This window comes from Oncorhynchus clarkii, chromosome 12 (genome assembly GCF_045791955.1).
Source record: "Oncorhynchus clarkii lewisi isolate Uvic-CL-2024 chromosome 12, UVic_Ocla_1.0, whole genome shotgun sequence".
Lineage (NCBI taxonomy): Eukaryota > Metazoa > Chordata > Actinopteri > Salmoniformes > Salmonidae > Oncorhynchus > Oncorhynchus clarkii.
Genome location: NC_092158.1, coordinates 78,839,197 through 78,858,082, shown reverse-complemented (window position 1 = coordinate 78,858,082; position 18,886 = coordinate 78,839,197).

Here is an 18,886-nt window from a genome sequence, read left to right as displayed (position 1 = left end):
GGGCTTTTCCGTAAGTTTTAACATAACAGGTACACACCACCTACCACAGTGTGCTATTTGAGTGATGAGTAGAACAACAGTGCTCTGTATTTCTTTAGTCTTGTAGGCCTATTCTTTCATATTACATTCCTGATTTACAAAGCCTTAGGATACTAAAAATAAAATGTGTAATCCTGGTATGACTAGGCTGTGATAACAGCATCTGGCATTGTTCACTTTACTGTTGATGGCACTTCTCTTACCTTTCGTAGAAAGAGGATCATTTCAACATTGCTTCATGTTTTTCTTCTTTCTTTTTTTTTTACATAAGGAAAGAAAACAGGCTGTTCCAGGAATACTAGGAATTTACCATAGACGATGAACAGGCTGTTACTGAGAATAGAGAATGTCGTTATAAAAAGCTGCAGGGTGAACAAAACACGATCCAAATACATTTGTGTGTTTCACTAGTAGGGATTTAAAACTAGTTTCCAAAACTATATGTCATCCTACAAGTGGACCATTATACTCTGGAATACCTAGGTTGGTCATCATTAAATCATTTTTTTGATTTACACAATTTAATTGTCTACCTAGTCTATGAACACCAGACAACTTTTACAACAGTAGCTTTTAGACAAGCATTTAGAAGCTCTGTTGATGAAATAAGACCTCTGGGCTCAGGCTGTAGGTTTAGCTGCATTTGGCCTGGAGAAATATGGAGGGGAGGCTGGGCCCCTGGAGAGCAGGACACAGGGAAGAACAGGATATGTCATTTAAAATAAATGCTGGGCAGGAGAAGGTCTTCACACAGCCGGACCCTGACCCTGGGACCTGCCACAACGTGAGTTACACTCAGTCCCCATGTCCTGCCTTTAGGGTGGGAAGGTGGTCTTGGTAGGAATGAGTGATGCTGGACTGGAGGTACTGGAGAAATAAACTGAAACACTGAAGTATCTAAGGAAATTGGTTTGGCTGAACTGGTGAGCAACAGAGCTGTTAACTTAAGGTCCAATTATTCTGTTATCTGGCTTTTATTAACTTCCTCTGTGTAACTGAGTCCAAGAGTAAGTCAACTGTGCTATTCTGATTCCACACCACCATTTCATTGTAATGTAAGCTTGAAGCCATTTTAAAACATCACTATCTGTCTCACATAACTCAACTCTACAGTGGATAAACTCTCCAAAGTGGTTATATCAGTTCAGAAGTACTTCATTCTCTGTGAGATTTGCTCTCGTTATTTTTAAAGTCCAGAGGTTATATCGATCCATAAATCACCTGACTCACAGTGCCTAAACGTTCCAGCTTCAGCCTGCCTGTCTGACAATGGAGTTATGACCTGCGGGTGGAGCGGTGAGCGGCGGCCCAGTCTCCTCCGGGCCCGCTCCCCTCTCCACGGCACTCGTGTACATATTTAGAAAAGTGTGGGGTGGCGGAACATTGTCGGGTTATGGGTCAGTCTCAGTGGTGGGATGCTGCAGTCCCTCAGCACCTCTACTGGCAGCATGATGAGATACTACTGTACTGTAACAGCACAACTCTCTGTGGTCTCTTAGGAGGGAAATACAGTATCTACATGAAAAACTCTGGGTCCCTGTCAGCAAGACATAGACATTTTCATGATTAAACAGAGAGAGGGCTGAGTGTGTAGAGGCAAGAGTACTGTACTGGGAGTCTCGTTTCGGTTTCACATTTATCCATCTTCTCCAACTATGTGCTTTCGACAAGGTTTGGCAGAGCAATGAAGAAGGCTTGTGTGTAACATATCCCTCTTGCCAAGCTTTGGCAGAAATCTCTCATATACTGATTGTCTGGCAACAGAGCCTGAACTAGTGATGTCATCCACAGGTCCACAGTCTCTGTCTTTCTCATCTCCATAGTGTGTAGTTTCAACAAAACAGATTTGGGCTCGTCCTTTGGCTTTTTCTCTTGCTCCTTTGTCCAACTGTTACTCTGTCAATGAGAATAATCTCTTTAGTTTTTCCTCAACCTATAAGCTATAATCGGACAGGATGATGTTTTACTAGTTGGAGATTGAATCATACCTTTATCCTCATCAGTCATAGACAGGTCTGATGGATGAGGATTTTGAAACTTTCCCCCAGTTGAATGGCAGCCATTGAGGATAGCAGATGTGTGCACCACCAGGCTCTCACCTCCTCTCGCTCCTCTTCTTGGCTGCATCCATTATTGGCAGGTTAGGCTCAGTGGATGGGGCCTTCAGTAGTAGCCAGGGGCACTGGGAGGGCTGTGGCCCAGATAGTGAAAGGACCAGGGTCTCCATCACAGCGGCTGAGGTCAGAGGTTATGGAGGAAGCAAAAACGTTGTTGGAAAAGAGATGGACAGGGAAAAGGGATCATCGGTCCATCTATCATTCTGGGAGACAGAGCATGTCCAGTGTGTCTGTTGGAGGTTTCAATGCCCTCTCCCTACCACTGCCAGAACATCTGCTAGGTGTCATAGGGTGCAAGGTTTGGACCATTGTAAGACACAGGCATTTCAATAATCAAGTGACGACAATACATTCATTTTCAATAATTTTTTAATGCCCATTCATTTAAAGTAAAGAAATGCTAAGTTATGAATTGTGTGACTGGTTTAGCCATTGAGTAATTTTCACAGTTTTCAGGGATAGATTTAGAAGTTTAATATATGAATAGTAAAATCTGAATACATTTGCACCCTTAAAAGTTTAAGAGGAGAAGAGATACAACAGTGGCTGCTTGGCTTGTCTTCCTGTGGGTGCCAGTGGCAAATAGTAACTCAGCGTAAGGCAGTTGTTGGCATGGCCGCAGCAGGCTGTGTGCTGTGTGCTGGCTCAGCGAGGGGACAGTGTCCCTGATTTCACGGCAGAGTGAAGGAAGCGTGCTCCCCTGTTTGACTGGGAAGAGGGAGGAGAGGCTGAGGCAGTAGGTCACAGCAGGGAGCCTATTAAACACTATCCAATAGCACCACAGGAGCTCCTGTTGTCCCCCAGGAGCAATGGGGATTATTAACCTGTGATCTAGGGGATTGTTCAGACATAGTGGGGAAGTTACTGGAGGAATGTGCGCAAAAAGTTGCTCCATAGCGCAATTCTTGAGTAGTGAGCTATTTTCATATGGTGCAGATTATTTCTGGTCCAAATGAATCATACCCTACCAAGCCAAGAAGATGACATGAGTTATGTCAGTTATGTCTCTCTGTGTGTGTAAGTACGAGTGTTTCCTATCACTGAAGAGGGATCTCTCTTCCTGTGCTGATGGGAAGTTGTTTCAAGCGCTTTCTACCAAAACATTTGTATTGGCTGCAGAGCTTGTGTTCACCACAAACAACCTCTCCCAGCCAGCCTCGGTGTTTCCTCAGCTGGTGGATAACCTCCAATGCCTCACGCATCTCTTCTCTGCCATCCATTTCCCGCTCTCCATCGCTCCTTCCCCCCTTTCAACACTTCAAAAGATGGCCAACATCCTATACGCTGGCTCGCTCTGTTCCATGATCTCAGGCTGAAGGAAATTAAATGAATATGAAATTAAAGGCATTCCTACCAAATCAAGCACATCAAGCAAATTGCTATTTTAACTTTGATCCAGAAAGTGCCAGATTACATTAAGACATGCAAAGCTTAGGGTATAGTAACGACAACAGCAGCCTCCAATTATATGTATGCATTTGCTACAAATCAACAAATAGTGTTAAGGACAAATTAGGTGCCAGTAATTTCTTTATTGCATATTATTAAAAAAAGAAACACTTTAATAGATACAGTATGTGGCATATCGGACAGGATCAACCGACAGTCACCTAACTTGTATATAGCATGGGCTTAGAATGTTAGATTTGTCCTGTGGCAAATAGTTAAAGACAGGTCTGACCTTAGAGGGGTGAGGTCATGTGTTCTTTACTGCTAACGATAGAGTGGCTCACATCTGTACAGCAGGTTTATTTACCACCCACCTCTGACAGCCTATCATATAGGCAGCTAGATGTTGATTTACTCGAACTGAATGGGAGCTGACTATTCAAAGGGATATCTGTATCAGTACAGTCATCTCTCAGCCTTTATTCTACTTCAATAGTATCAGGTCACTGATCAACTCCTGGCTCCATGTTCCAAGGCTGACAAGAATGACAGCTTAATTATCACAGTTTTCCTCAAAACGCCTTGATCAACTGATCAAATGGATCAAAACTGATTGACTTTTGTTTGCATTTACAAAGGAATATGCTATATGTCTCTCATATGAATAAGACTGGTAGTATATCTAAGACCAATACTATACAGCATCCTCCAGATGTCCCAATTCACCTTGTGGTCCAATGCTGAAGACCCCCATCAGCTTCAAAGTGGCCATACTAACACATAGCTCAATGATTCCTGCTGTTATTGTTTTTATGTCTCACTACTCGGTTATGAGTAGGAATCAGCTACGTGGTGCCGTGATGAGGGAAGAGAGAGAAAGGCAAGAGAAGGAATGGGGTGACTGGCAGTACTTTGAAGTTTGGCGTTCTCTGAAAAGGGTAGAAATCACCTGCCATAAAGAGGTCCAGAGACATGAGTAAGCACTGAGCTATTTGTTCTGGTGCCCGTGTGGTTATGCATCTCCAGGGAGGGCTCGCCCTGCCGCCCTGGCCTTTGTGAGATCACATCAGTTTGGATCAGGCAGGCAGGGGTCCAGCCGGAGGTGGAACTAATGACTTCATGTGTTCACAGACACTTCAGAGATCCAGATGCTGGGAGGGGGAGAAGAGACACCCTGGAGTTTTCACACCACGTCCCCCAGAGAGGAGAGGGGGCGTGGTCAGGCCTCTCACATGCACATACTGCAGTCACATACAAATCAGTGTATACACACACACACCCATGGTCACACACGCACACACTCTCACGCACACAACACACATACACATTCAGACCGATCCTTTGTCTATGAGGGGAGTGTTTCCACGGTTTCCAGACAGTTTTTTCATTGATGTGGAATGTACTCTAATAAATAGGATTCTGGCCCACATCTATCTATTCGATATGATCTGCCTGTCCCAGTAAAAGTCACGTACAGGTTCCGGTGCTCGTGGTCTGCAGTCTTATTGATGCTGTCCTGACCTCAAGGATCTGACATCTTATTTAAAGTGGTTAATGATTCCCATCTTTCAGAGTGTTACAGCTGTCATACCGGTAATCCCCCATCGGAAGGATCGCTCCAAGAGAAGTCAATGTCTGGACACTTTGACCTATGATTCTCTTGAGCAAAGTCCATTGAAAGTGGTCCATATTATATATATATATATATTACCAAAATAGTGCATGACCTCTCCTTGATATAGGAGTAAACAGTGACTCAATGATCTACTCAATTTGGTCTTTGGCTGTTGGAAATATCATAATACCTGGGCTGGGTGCTTGTGAGGTGCTGTGGTGGCTGAGATAAAATTGGAAACATGCAGCTTTAATGAATGCCCAAACCAGATAGATGGCCAATAATGGGTCTCACAGCACTGTGATGTATTGGTTGGGTGTGAAGTATTAATTCTGCTTTCATGCAGTTCTTTGTCCACAAACTCCATTGCCTATTAATTTCAAACAAGGCCAGTTTTTCACATATTAGCCTTTAGTTGAATGTTGTTATTTGGGGCTTTGTGTCCAATCAGCGGCGGCTTACGAGAAATACGTGTTAATAGAAACCTTGTAAACTCTAAACAGAAGCGTGAATAACACTGTCTTTAAGCACTGGGTTTGGTCACACTGTTACAGACACTGTAAAATATAAACGATGGAGGAAAACAAGGTGTTGTGACTGGAGGGCCAATGAAGGAGTCCAACCTCTTCCTTTGAGTCAATTGCTTCCTGATAGGCATTCAGCAGTGATGCAGTATGTGATGATGATGTGCGAATGCCTCTGTGAGTGACAACAGCACACAGAGTTGGAATGTGACTGTCACTAATCCCCATGTTACTCCAAACCAGACAGGAAGGCTGGCAGAGGCCAGAGAACACAGTGATACCACCCTTTCCTTTTCTCTGTATTACATCCTGGCTCTGTAAGGATCAAAGAGGAGAGGTATCACATACATCCTCAGTCAGCCCAAGAGGGTGATTATCATTGGAGCCTGGCCACCTCAAAGATGTAGGAAGGGGGTGAGCACCAGTGGAGGCTAGTGACTTGAAAATTGAGGAGGGTGGGAGACCCACGGTATAGGCGCGGAACGAACGGAGACGACAAAGAGTGTTTTAAAAATCGTCAAAGACTAATTATTTTAACCTAAAGCATTTAATAAAGACATTTATAGTACAATATTATGGGGAATGGGAATGAGAGGGCTACATACAGTGTTGGAAAGGGATCACAGCAATGATTGGATGAGGGTATGAGGCATGAGTTAAGGTGTTCAGAGGCTTGACTTCAGTGCAGGAAAGGATTTGACTGGGAAGACAAAAAACAATAACACACTACACAGTTAGACAAAAATAATGATTTCAAATCAAATGTTGTGTCACATTCGCCGAATACAACAGGTGGGACATATGGGACATAAATACATAATGTTACCAATTATTTTACCCTGACCAAATGGACAGTGCACACTGTAGGCTGTATGCAGCTGCTCTTATTAGTAGCCTACAGTTGATCAGAATGAAAAATTGTCTCGTTTTCATCAGCATGTCAGATCTCTAATGTTTAGGTGTAGCTTAGGCTGCTGCAACATTTATGTAAGTAGTTTTTGCTTGTGTCTGTCTGGAGTGATTGTGTTTTCTTTGCTAAATAAATACCGGAGGAAAGTGGAAAGCCTACTTGAGCGCGTGAGAAATTATGCGCTGCGTCAACCTCTCTCTTTCGTCTAACTTTTAATGGATGATGCGATGGAAGCTATCAAATAATTCTGAATTGATTTCGACATTCCAGAAAAGACAGTCAAAAGTTCCCTATGTTCAGCAAGTAAAGCATCGTAACGTGTAATTTCCGCTGCAAGCTCCTTGTAGTTGCCCTTGTTAGCGGAACTTTCCCTCTCGTCGTATCCTCTAAAAACCTATACTTGCATGCCCAAAAACGCAAAGGTGTTGATAAGCCACTTGATAACATCCCTGTTTCTTCTTACTTTCTCGTTGTGTTACGCTGTTTGAATATGCAAGACCTTCGTCAAGATCGATGCGGCTTTTCCCCAGAAGCTTAAATCTGATGTGGGCTTTTGTATGCTCCTTGCTTTTGTTTAGCGGTTTAGCTGAACGATTGATGTTCTGGAGGCTACTATATCGCCCTTTCGCACAAGGCTCAGACTTTCCATACAGCAGGCAAGGCCAGCAATACAGGCTGCTTGATGAAAGCCTCCCTGTTAACCAGCTATACTTTTGATCCCAATTGGTATTGAACGGGCTCACATTTTCATCCTTCTTTGTGAAACTGATCTCAGGCAGAGGTGGTTTTAATTCGCACCTTTTCCGTGTACTCCAGAGAATGAAAGCGGTTCGTCAACAAGATTGTCGGTAGTGTTGGCGGCGAAAAGTGCACACTCGAGCTGGTAGCTACTGATACTTGGAAAATTGAAATAAATTACACGAACTGGGCACAAAAATAAAGTTCTAAAATCAAGAAAACTATTTATAATCTACCTCCTCCATCTCCTGTAATTTTAAGAAACTAATTTGAATTTAATAATATCCCAAAAAATGCTCAACTATCACTTCAATCTCTATATGATAATTTCCCCAACTCACCATGCTTCTCACACATAGAACCCCCCCCCAAACAGTATCATTCAAACGTGGATTTATGACACAGTGGAAAATGTTTTCAAAAAGTTAGTGCAGTCTTTATTCAGAATGGGATTCTGATGTACACTCTTAGAAAAAAAGGAGCATTGTAGAATTTTAAAGGGTTCTTCAGCTGTCCTCATCGGAGAACCCATTGAATAACCCTTTTAGTTCCAAGTCGAACCCTCTAGGGTTCCATGTAGATCCCTTTCTACAGAAGGTTCTACGTGGAACCCAGAAGGGTTTTTACCTCAAACCAAAAAGGGTTATCCTATGGGGACAGCCGAAGAACCCTTTTGGAAACTTTAAAAAAAAGAGTGTAATATGAGTTGGTGTGGAGTGTTTTCTAATGTGTTAGACATATTTGCATATTCCATTATAATGAATGGAAAGTCAGCAAAATGTGACAATCAATTGTCTATGTAACGAAACAAAAAATATATATATATATTTAAAAAAACGTTTGGGGGGGTCAACTACAAGCACAGAAAGAATGAAAATAAGGCCACATGTAAAAATGGGTGAACTTTCCCTTTAGACTTTGAGTTTCTGCATTTCAATCTCAATAATATGATCAAAAGTGTTTTTCCATTTAGCAGGAATTGTTTTACCAGACACATAATATGATGCAGTGACTCAGGTAGAGACAACTAGACACAGCTTATTAAGATGCTGAAAGATTCACGCCACCCTCTGTGTGATTAGCAGTATATTGGGCTGAGATGCACTGCCACACTCCATTAGTGGAACCGTGCCATCAGAGAGATTCAGTTCATCAGCTTGCCTCTAAATTCAAATGTTCTGGATGTTGAGTGCTTGTTATTTTCTCAACAAAACAAATAGGATACCTGTTGATTTACGTGCAGTGTACAGTAAACAGAAAATATACTACATGGCTTTCTCCGTTGTTTGTGTGTGGCAGGTGTCGCAGTGTCACCCCATGCAGAACCATTGAACTGAAAGGGTTTCAGAGCTGTGGTCTTTCACGAGAATGGACAGGCTGGTATCTTTGGGCCGACAAAGGCAGCTATTTTCCAGGCATGTTTATCACACTCTCTCCTCCTTCACAATGGAAAGACGGCGCTGTGTCCAGATGGGAGCCATCAGTCTACATCCCTCTCTCTGTCAGGCATCTCAAACATGACATGTCCAGCACTGGGTGGGACCAGGATTCATTGTGTTGGTTTCCTGACCCTCCCATAGCATTGTAATGACAGGGATTGCCCCGACCACAGCTGGTACCACAGGCCTTTCCCTGCATGAGAAGGGATGCTGGCGATCATTGGAGCAAGGCAATAGGCATTTGAGCCATTTGTAAGGATTTCATAACCTTTAACTATTGTAAACTCAGCAAAAAAAGAAACGTCCCTTTTTCAGGACTCTGTCTTTGAAAGATACATCGTAAAAATCTCAATAACTTCACAGATCTTCATTGTAAAGGGTTTATACACGGTTTCCCATGCTTGTTCAATGAACCATAAACAATTAATGAACATGCACCTGTGGAACGGTCGTTAAGACACTAACAGCTTATAGACGGTAGACAATTAAGGTCACAGTTATGAAAACTTAGGACACTAAAGAGGCCTTTCTACCGACTCTGAAAAACACCAAAAGAAAGATGCTCAGGGTCCCTGCTCATCTGCGTGAACGTGCCTCATGCAAGGAGGCATGAGGACTGCAGATATGGCCAGGGCAATAAATTGTGAGACGCCTAAGACAGCGCTACAGGGAGACAGGACGGACAGCTGATTGTCCTCGCAGTGGCAGACCACGTGTAGCAACACCTGCACAGGATCGGTACATCCGAACATCACACCTGCGAGACAGGTACAGGATGGCAATAACTGCCCGAGTTACACCAGGAACGCACAATCCCTCCATCAGTGCTCAGACTGTCCACAATAGGCCGAGAAAGGCTGGACTGAGGGCTTGTAGGCCTGTTTTAAGGCACGTCCTCAACAGACATCACCGACAACAACGCCGCCTATGGGCACAAACCCATCGTCACTGGACCAGACAAGACTGGCAAAAAGTGCTCATCACTGACGAGTCATGGTTTTGTCTCACCAGGGGTGATGGTCGGATTTGCGTTAATCGTCAAAGGAATTAGCGTTATACCGAGGCCTGTACTCTGGAGCGGGATCGATTTGGAGGCGGAGGGTCCGTCATGGTCTGGGGAGGTGTGTCACAGCATCAGCTTGTTGTCATTGCAGGCAATCTCAACGCTGTGCGTTACAGGCAAGACATCCTCCTCCCTCATGTGGTACCCTTCCTGCAGGCTTATCCTGACTTGACCCTCCAAGCATGACAATGCCACTAGCCATACTGCTCGTTCTGTGCGTGAATTCCTGCAAGACAGGAATGTCAGTGTTCTGCCATGGCCAGCGAAGAGCCCAGATCTCAATCCCATTGAGCACGTCTGGGACCTGTTGGATTGGAGGGTGAGGGCTAGTGCCATTCCCCCAGAGATGTCCGGGAACTTGCAGGTGCCTTGGTGGAAGAGTTGGGTAACATCTCACAGCAAGAACTGGCAAATTGACTGCAGTCCATGAGGAAGAGATGCACTGCAGTACTTAATGCTGCTGGTGGCCACACCAAATCCCAGAGCTGACTAGATAAAATTCTGTGTTCTGAACAAGGCAGTTAACCCAAGAACCGGAAGCATTTGTTCTTAAACTGACTTGCCTAGTTAAATAAAGGTTACATTCTGAAAATAAAATAAAAACGTTGGTGAATACCGGTATTAAGAATGTATCTGTAACCTGTAAAAAAGACCTTGTTTTCCGTTTCATATGTGCAAAATGACGTCCCCTAAAGAAGGCTGGTTCAACAGCAATGCGTGTCTTTTTTAAACTAGCGATTGTATGATATCATTACATTTTATTCACCTTCCTAGTATTATGGTGACAATATCCGTGGCGCGCTTGCAATGCAACTTCTGGACATGTGTGAATGTGATCTGATCTGCAAAATGGTTCCGATTATGTTCATAAAACATAGGCCTATTTGGGAGCAGTATAACGGTGAGGGGACATTCTCCCTTTCTATTTATATTGGGTCTTTGTCCAGCTACTGTGATGTGCGTAAACTATCCATATTCTGCAATGTTTTAACATTATATGCCCACGGGGAGAAACTATGGTGCCTGTAAGTGTGATTAAAACAAGTTGTTGCTGTCACGGAACCCCGGTGCTGCTGCTCATTCCGTTCACCAGCTCCAGAGGTCTAAGTCACCAGTCTTCTAGGAGTCACTGAACTGGATTAATTACCACCAACCCGGACTGTCTTGTCTCATTACGCACACCTGGTTCCTATTCCCCCTGATTAGTATGTGTATACATGTGCCTTCTGTTCCCCATTGTCTTTGTCGATTATTGTCCCATGTTCGTTGGTACCTGTGCGCTGTTGTATTGCGTGCTTGTTATTACGGGTCTCTTCCGGTGTATTATTTAGAGGTTTACACCTCGCTCTATTGTTTGGGTTAAAACCCTGTTTTAAATATATACAGTGCCTTGCGAAAGTATTCTGCCCCCTTGAACTTTGCGACCTTTTGCCACATTTCAGGCTTCAAACATAAAGATATAAAACTGTATTTTTTTGTGAAGAATCAACAACAAGTGGGACACAATCATGAAGTGGAACGACATTTATTGGATATTTCAAACTTTTTTAACAAATCAAAAACTGAAAAATTGGGCGTGCAAAATTATTCAGCCCCTTTACTTTCAGTGCAGCAAACTCTCCAGAAGTTCAGTGAGGATCTCTGAAAGATCCAATGTTGACCTAAATGACTAATGATGATAAATACAATCCACCTGTGTGTAATCAAGTCTCCGTATAAATGCACCTGCACAGTCTCAGAGGTCCGTTAAAAGCGCAGAGAGCATCATGAAGAACAAGGAACACACCAGGCAGGTCCGAGATACTGTTGTGAAGAAGTTTAAAGCCGGATTTGGGTACAAAAAGATTTCCCAAGCTTTAAACATCCCAAGGAGCACTGTGCAAGCGATAATATTGAAATGGAAGGAGTATCAGACCACTGCAAATCTACCAAGACCTGGCCGTCCCTCTAAACTTTCAGCTCATACAAGGAGAAGACTGATCAGAGATGCAGCCAAGAGGCCCATGATCACTCTGGATGAACTGCAGAGATCTACAGCTGAGGTGGGAGACTCTGTCCATAGGACAACAATCAGTCGTATATTGCACAAATCTGGCCTTTATGGAAGAGTGGCAAAAAGAAAGCCATTTCTTAAAGATATCCAGAAAAATTGTTGTTTAAAGTTTGCCACAAGCCACCTGGGAGACACACCAAACATGTGGAAGAAGGTGCTCTGGTCAGATGAAACCAAAATTGAACTTTTTGGCAACAATGCAAAATATTATGTTTGGCGTAAAAGCAACACAGCTGAACACACCATCCCCACTGTCAAACATGGTGGTGGCAGCATCATGGTTTGGGCCTGCTTTTCTTCAGCAGGGACAGGGAAGATGGTTAAAATTGATGGGAAGATGGATGGAGCCAAATACAGGACCATTCTGGAAGAAAACCTGATGGAGTCTGCAAAAGGCCTGAGACTGGGACGGAGATTTGTCTTCCAACAAGACAATGATCCAAAACATAAAGCAAAATCTACAATGGAATGGTTCAAAAATAAACATATCCAGGTGTTAGAATGGCCAAGTCAAAGTCCAGACCTGAATCCAATCGAGAATCTGTGGAAAGAACTGAAAACTGCTGTTCACAAATGCGCTCCATCCAACCTCACTGAGCTCGAGCTGTTTTGCAAGGAGGAATGGGAAAAAAATTCAGTGTCTCGATGTGCAAAACTGATAGAGACATACCCCAAGCGACTTACAGCTGTAATCGCTACAAAGTATTAACTTAAGGGGGCTGAATAATTTTGCACGCCCAATTTTTCAGTTTTTGATTTGTTAAAAAAAGTTTGAAATATCCAATAAATGTCGTTCCACTTCATGATTGTGTCCCACTTGTTGTTGATTCTTCACAAAAAAATACAGTTTTATATCTTTATGTTTGAAACCTGAAATGTGGCAAAAGGTCGCAAAGTTCAAGGGGGCCGAATACTTTCGCAAGGCACTGTATATATATACACACACACACACACACAAGTGTGTGTTTTGGGCTTCGTCCCCGTCGTTGTCATGACGTACTTTATTTTGGGTGGAGAAATAAAAAACCCTATTATGTATTCCTGCGCCTGTCTCCTATCATTATACAGCGTGACAGTTGTTTCGTTTCGCAACCAGGCAACACCAAAGTTTCTGATGTCCTGGTAGTCTAAGGTCATTTGTCAGAGACGTGTTCGTTGTGCACTCAGTAAGGGCAGGGGGCTGGAATTGGCCTTCCCGTGGCTAAGCCTCCTGTCTGACCCAAGCCTTCCTTCTCTGACCCCGTGGAAGATTGCCATCAGAGGTGTTTTTGATGTTGTATTGATGTTTGGCATTTGATGTCAGTGCTGCTTTGATGCCGATGTTGAACTTGTGTTCTTGGAGTAGCTGCATTAGAGCTGGTGTCCAAAGTGGAGGTGTCTGTTCCTCTGTTCCTCTTTGATCCTGACTGCTGATTTGTCACCAAGCTAACTCTTCAGCTAAAAGGGTTAAGGCCTACCGTCACCACAGAGCTCTGCACTCTTTACTCTATTTCTAAAATAAATCTTTATCTTACATGAAGAATTAATGCAGTACCTGATGCTCAATAAGTTACAGGGACCATGAGGCAGTCAAGTAGTAAAGGAGACTAGGAGATTACTAGGAGATTTCCTAGTTCTCCGCAGTGTTCTGCAGGTACAGTTATGTTCCTTTGTGACTGTTTGATGTCTTCCTGTATTAATCCGACAACCAAAAGGCCTGATTTATTAGCATCCTATGAGCAGTTTGCTTTGACTGTGCTTTTAGTAGGAAAGAACTACAGGCAGAGAGTAATGGCAAAACCAGACCCATGCCCCTAAACATACTGCAGCATGGTAAGAGTTTTCTTGGTTCAGTTTCTAACATTTTCATTGCATAGTGATTCAATGTGTACAAGTTCATTCTCTACACAGACCATCTTTCCAGATGCTGAGACGGATATCTTCAGCAGTGTCTCAACAATATCTTTGTGGCACATTTACTTTATGGAAATCGTAGGGCAGCACTTTTGGAGGCTTACAAGCATGCTAGAAGTGCTGAGAATACCAAGTCACCCTGAGAATATAAGGTTGTCTACCTCGCTCTCACTAAATGTATGCCTTGAATCAACTTCACTATCATCTTCAGGCCTTTCACACCATATATACCCAGAGTTGTACAGTGGTTTCTTTTGGCTCCTCGTGGTGCAACAGCAAAGGGGGAAAAAGGCAAGGGGAAAAAGTGATTGTGAAATGTGGGAGCGAGTGTATTTGGCAGGGCTCGGCTTGTTTGCTCAGTAAACCCCAGGCCTGTGTTTTGCTGAGGGAAATGCCCACATTGTTGGGCCTGGAGACCGTGGTTACAGGCCACCATGGGGCCCAGCCAGGCAGGTCTGGAGAAACAACAAGATGAAGGTCAGCTAATATAGCAGTTAATTCCACTTCCTGGTCCCCATGACACCAAGTGAGGGTTTATTTGAAGATCCCAGACCCCAAAGTCACTGTGCACTTTGTTTAGTCCATGAGTATTTTTCGCCTGAGCCAACACTTGGGGATATTAATGTATTCTGATGAAGAGAGGGGGAAAGAGGGGGATTCTGGGCCGGGAACATTCCAATTTCCCCCACCATTTTCTGACCCTATTCTCTGTTTTATTTCTGAATGCTCACAGCAGAAAAGCGTAGAAAAGTCTGAATGAAATTTTCATTTCAAGCAGGTGTCCGAAATAGTGGCAAAAAATTGTTGATAATTTCTTCCTGGCTTTGTTTGGTCTCTTTTTGGATAGTCTATTTAAACAGTGGAAGATGAGAACAGCGGTTTACTGTGAGGCAGCTGAAAGGCTTTCCTAGTTGAGCAGATCCTTTCACTACCATTGAGATGTTATTCCACTCATACCTACTTTGGCCCTGACAGTGTGTGTGAATAGACATTAAATTAGCTAGTTTATGAGCTGATTGTCTTACCCATAATTCACCTCAGGCCTCTGAGAATGGTGAGGGGGTGGCTGAAATATATAGTATGCACCGTCCAAAAGCCAAGTGGCTTAATCTTGTATGGAAATGGTCATGAGAAGAAAGAAAACCAACCCTCTCTATGTGCTCTTGGGCACCCAGGCAGGAATGTAGGCCTCTAGTGGGGCTTCTCCAAGATGCATAAGAAAAGCCTTTGTGCTCCAATCTAGTAAGCCAGAAATACAGCTTTTGAACCATAGGCGTTGAAAGAAAGAGAGAAATAGAGAGGGAGATGGGGGAGAGAGTGATTAAGTGAGTGAAGGGGGGTCTGAGGGTGTTAGTGTCAATTGCTGAGGGTGTAACACGTTTGGAATCCAAGAGGCTATGTGTGTGTGCGTGTTTGTGTGTGTGAGGGATGACATCAAGTGCTTCTTTGAGGCCTCCCTCGATTTAGACTCCATTAAGGTGCTTCGTTCTCTGTTTCATGTAGTCCCATTCTCCCATGCTTAAGCCTCACTGTGAATGAAGGGTGTGAACGATTGAGGGATGGAAGAGGGCCTGGAAAATAGAAAGCAGAAAGGTTGTGTTTGTGTATTATTTGTAAACTATTGACTGATGAATACTCGTATTACTGTATTGTAGAATTGGAGGCCTGGGCACTGTGTGTCGCAGCATCTTAACCATGTTACTGTATGTGTGCGTGACCTGGTGTGCAGAAGTTCATTCAAGGAGACAAGACTAGCCAGTCTTATTTTATGTCTGTGAGTTGATATCTATACAACATTTGTGTAAAATTAGTACAGTAATGTATTTGTGATGGCGTAACAGTGGATAGAAGCCGTTTTACATTCCCGACCAATTCCAACTATTTTGTTTTTTTTATGCTGATCTCTGCCATCCTTTTCTATGACCGAAACGGCTTCTGGACATCAGCACAGCGGTCACTAACCTCGATTTGGATGTATGGAGTGTTCTCGTCCTAATATTGATATATTTCTTAATTACATTTATATATTTCTTAATTTCATTCTTTTACTTTTAGATTTGTGTATATTGTTGTGAATTGTTAGATACTACTGCACTGTTGGAGCTAGGAACACAAGTATTTCGCCACACCGGCAATAACATCTGCTAAATAGGTGTATGTGACCAATACAATTGGTCACATACAACAGGACCTGAAGAACTATAATATCATATGTTTCTCTGAGTCTTGGCTGAATAAGGACATGGGTAATATATATCTTGCAGGTTTTTCCATGCGTCGTCTAAACAGGACGGCAGCTCCGGGTAAGGCTTGGAGGAGGGTTGTGTTCCTTTGTTAGCAGCAGCTGGTGCGAGATCTCTAATGTTAAAGAAGTCTTGAATTTTTGCTTGTGTGAGTTAGAATAGCGCATGATGAAGTTGCAGACCATACTATTTACCACTATTTATATTTTTCGTAGCTGTCTATTTAATAGCACAAACCGATGCCTGCACTAAGATTGCACTCAATGAGCTGTATAGAGCCATAAGCAAACAAGAAAATGCACATCCAGAGGCGGCACGTTTTGTGGCCGGTGATTTTAATGACAACTGAAATCCATTTTACCTAATTTTTACCAGCATGTCACCTGTGCAACTAGGGGCGACACAACTCTTGATTATGTCCCAGATGTGCTCAATTGGATTCAGGTCTGGGGAATGGGCTGGCCAGTCCATAGCATCAATGCCTTCCTCTTGCAGGAACTGCTGACACACTCCAGCCACATGAGGTCTAGCATTGTCTTGCATTAGGAGGAACCCAGGGCCAACCACACCAGCATATGGTCTCACAAGGGGTCTGAGGATCTCATCTCGGTACCTAATGGCAGTCCGGCTACCTCTGGCGAGCACATGGAGGGCTGTGTGGCTCCCCAAAGAAATGCCACCCCACACCATGACTGACCCACCGCCAAACCGGTCCTGCTGGAGGATGTTGCAGGCAGCAGAACATTCTCCACGGCGTCTCCAGACTCTGTCACGTCTGTCACATGTGCTCAGTGTGAACCTGCTTTCATCTGTGAAGAGCACAGGGCGCCAGTGGCGAATTTGCCAATCTTGGTGTTCTCTGGCAAATGCCAAACGTCCTGCACGGTGTTGGGCTGTAAGCACAACCCCCACCTGTGGACGTCGGGCCCTCATACCACCTTCATGGAGTCTGTTTCTGACCGTTTGAGCAGACACATGCACGTTTGTGGCCTGCTGGAGGTCATTTTGCAGGGCTCTGACAGTGCACAACGGCGGAGGAAGCGGTCCTGCTGCTGGGTTGTTGCCCTATGGCCTCCTCCATGACTCCTGATGTACTGGCCTGTCTCCTGGTAGCGCCTCCATGCTCTGGACACTACGCTGACAGACACAGCAAACCTTCTTGCCACAGCTCGCATTGATGTGCCATCCTGGATGAGCTGCACTACCTGAGCCTTGTGTGGGTTGTAGACTCCGTCTCATGCTACCACTAGAGTGAAAGCACCGCCAGCATTCAAAAGTGACCAAAACATCAGCCAAGAAGCATAGGAACTGAGAAGGGGTCTGTGGTCACCACCTGCAGAACCACTCCTTTATTGGGGGGTGTCTTGCTAATTGCCTATAATTTCCACCTGTTGTCTATTCCATTTGCACAACAGCATGTGACATTTATTGTCAATCAGTGTTGCTTCCTAAGTGGACCGTTTGATTTCACAGAAGTGTGATTGACTTGGAGTTACATTGTGTTCTTTAAGTGTTCCCTTTATTTTTTTGAGCAGTGTATATCCTCCGGATTTCTCCTTACAAGTAAAAAGTTAAACAGGAAGTACCAGCGATGCGCAAAATACGGAAGTGGTCCGATGAAGAGAATTCTAAGCTACAGGAATGTTTCTCTAGCACAATATGTTTCCATCCGATAACATTGAGGAGTTTACCACATCAGTCACAGGATTCATTAATAAGTACATATCCCAAATAGAAGACATGGATTATAGGCAAGAACACTAATCCTGCTACGACCTCTGATGAGCCATCAAACAGGCAAAACATCAATACAGGACTAAGATCGAATCCTACTACGCCTGCTCTAACGCTCATTGGATGTGGCAGGGCTTGCAAACTATCACGGACTACAAAGGGAAACCCAGCCATTGTAGCGAGCCTACCAGATGAGCTAAATGCCTTATATGCTCACTTCGAGGGAAGCAACACTGAACCATGCATGAGTGGTACCAGCTGTTCCGGACGACTGTGTGATTTCGCTCTCCGTAGCAGATGTGAGTAAGACCTTTAAACAGGTTAACATTCACAAGGCTGCAGGAACGCATACTCAGAGCATGCACTGATCAGCTGGAAAATGTATTCACTGACATTTTCAACCTCTCCCTGACCATGTCTTTAATACCTATATGTTTCAACCAGACCACCATAGTCCCTGAATGCCAAGGTAACCTGTCTAAATGACTATCATGACTATCTGTAGCCATGAAATTCTTTGAAAGGCTGGTCATGACTCACATCAACGCCGTCATAACGCCGTCATCCCAGGGTTTCAGTGACCTGGCAGTGTGGCGCCAGGACAACAACCTTTCCCTCAAAGTCAGAAAGACAATGGAGCTGATCGTGGACTACAGAAAATGGATGGCTGAGCATGCCCCCATCCACATCGACCGGTTTGTAGTGGAGCAGGTTAAGAGCTTCGAGTTCCTCTGTGTCCACTTCACTAAAGAATGAACATGGTCCACACCAATGTTCCCTCTAAGCTGTGCGTGGGCGTGCAGCTCCCCTGGGACTGTCAGGCAGAAGAAATATCAGCCCATGCAGAGAAGCACGAGATTCTTCTCTCAACTTTCTAGTTTTCCCCTTTAGTTAATACTATCAACTTTCCCTCTACTGTGGGAATTGCCAATATTAGCCACTTTCCATGCATACCAATACATACCGAAACAAAACGAACTATGCAAGACTTAGTATGCAAAACTAACTATGAAAGAGATGTTCTTGTAGGCAGAATGCACCAGAGTAGGATTCTATTGCATTGACAAGCACAACTCCTACTCCACAGACCGGTGCGCCATAACCAACCAGCTGCGGTATCCCTATATGC